Source organism: Osmia lignaria, unplaced genomic scaffold (genome assembly GCF_051020975.1).
Source record: "Osmia lignaria lignaria isolate PbOS001 unplaced genomic scaffold, iyOsmLign1 scaffold0087, whole genome shotgun sequence".
Taxonomy (NCBI): Eukaryota; Metazoa; Arthropoda; class Insecta; order Hymenoptera; family Megachilidae; genus Osmia; species Osmia lignaria.
This window is the reverse complement of record NW_027478228.1, coordinates 15,001-17,500: the sequence shown is the minus strand read 5'-3', so window position 1 is coordinate 17,500 and position 2,500 is coordinate 15,001.

Below are 2,500 nucleotides of genomic sequence, written 5' to 3'. Positions count from 1 at the left end.
TGGAACTTTGAAAAATTTCGATGCGTCGCCAAAGTTCGTACTTTTCGATAAAATCTTCGTCCTATGATACATTTCGATCAAGAACTACATTGATCGTCATGAAACTGTTTTTTTTTTTGGGAGACGTGTACGCTCCTTTTCATAAAGGAGACTATCTTATTGCGAAAGTCAAAATCGCACGCTCTCACGGCGATTTGCCCCCGTATACGCCTGGGCGTAAGCCCGTGCGTCGCCGACCTAGCGGCCTGCCGATCGGTATTTAGAGGGAGGCACTTTGAAAGCAACACGCCGCTGGAACTTTGAAAAATTTCGGGGCAAAGCAATACGCGGCTGGGACTTTGAAATATTTCGGAGCGCACCTAAAGTTCGTTATTTTGGCTAAACGGAGCGAAAATCTGCATTTATACCATCACGGACGTTAGTTCAATAGCGTTTAACGATCGATCCACGGTACAGACTGCAAAAATATGATTGTTAAAATTTTCGACTAATCGGTTCTAAGAGGCGAAGCAATACGCCGCTGGGACTTTGAAATATTTCGGAGCGCACCTAAAGTTCGTTATTTTGGCTAAACGGAGCGAAAATCTGCATTTATACCATCACGGACGTTAGTTTAATAGCGTTTAACGATGGATCCACGGTACAGAATGCAAAAATATGATTGTTAAAATTTTCGACTAATCGGTTCTAAGAGGCGAAGCAATACGCCGCTGGGACTTTGAAATATTTCGGAGCGCACCTAAAGTTCGTTATTTTGGCTAAACGGAGCGAAAATCTGCATTTATACCATCACGGACGTTAGTTCAATAGCGTTTAACGATCGATCCACGGTACAGAATGCAAAAATATGATTGTTAAAATTTTCGACTAATCGGTTCTAAGAGGCGAAGCAATACGCCGCTGGGACTTTGAAATATTTCGGAGCGCACCTAAAGTTCGTTATTTTGGCTAAACGGAGCGAAAATCTGCATTTATACCATCACGGACGTTAGTTTAATAGCGTTTAACGATGGATCCACGGTACAGAATGCAAAAATATGATTGTTAAAATTTTCGACTAATCGGTTCTAAGAGGCGAAGCAATACGCCGCTGGGACTTTGAAATATTTCGGAGCGCACCTAAAGTTCGTTATTTTGGCTAAACGGAGCGAAAATCTGCATTTATACCATCACGGACGTTAGTTTAATAGCGTTTAACGATGGATCCACGGTACAGAATGCAAAAATATGATTGTTAAAATTTTCGACTAATCGGTTCTAAGAGGCGAAGCAATACGCCGCTGGGACTTTGAAATATTTCGGAGCGCACCTAAAGTTCGTTATTTTGGCTAAACGGAGCGAAAATCTGCATTTATACCATCACGGACGCTAGTTTAATAGCGTTTAACGATCGATCCACGGTACAGAATGCAAAAATATGATTGTTAAAATTTTCGACTAATCGGTTCTAAGAGGCGAAGCAATACGCCGCTGGGACTTTGAAATATTTCGGAGCGCACCTAAAGTTCGTTATTTTGGCTAAACGGAGCGAAAATCTGCATTTATACCATCACGGACGTTAGTTTAATAGCGTTTAACGATGGATCCACGGTACAGAATGCAAAAATATGATTGTTAAAATTTTCGACTTATCGGTTCTGGATCACTGAAAAATCGAAAAAAATTATTAATTTTGATTAATTAAATTACATATGTAGTTTTATATTGTTATAGTCTCGTATTTGTTAATGTTTTGTCGTAAGAAAATGCAAAAATATCGTTTTAATGTTTTCGTCTCATCGGTTCTGGATCGCTGAAAAATCAAAAAAAAATATTAATTTTGATTAATTAAATTACAAATGGAGTTTTATATTGCTATAGTCGCTTATTTGTTAATGTTTTACCGTAAGAAAATGCAAAAATATCGTTTTAATATTTTCATCTCATCGGTTCTGGGCGGTTTTAAAATTTTTTAAAATATTAATTAAACCCATGATTTACATGAGAATGTGAATTTATTATGTCCTGCATGTTAATTTATTAATTTTCATGTATAGAACGTTATAAAATGAAAGGATATGTTCGACGATATTTTCAGTCTAAGTTTTACCGTGCCGGCGGGATGGTACGCTCTCACGGCGGTTTGCACAGGCATACGCCTGGGCGTAAGCCCATGCGTCGCCGACCTAGCGGCCGGCCGTTCGGTATTTATAGGAAGGCACTTTCGGTTCGCTCGGACCGGTCGGGAGTAGCGTCGAGCGTGTGGCTCTTTTATGACTTCGGTTGAAAAGCAGTCTACCGCTCCTCGAGAATATACTTTCTCGACTATTCTCGTTCCGGTTTTCCGTTGCGGATTATTATTAATCTCCACACAGCATTACCACGGGTCGGTGTCTAAGACCGAATGGCCCATATGTGGTGAGCCTTGTAATATAAGGCTGGTGACCTGTATGCACTTATAAATGTTGCATACTTGTACAAACTGAGCATCAACTGTCTGTAACCAAAATTTGTTAAAACT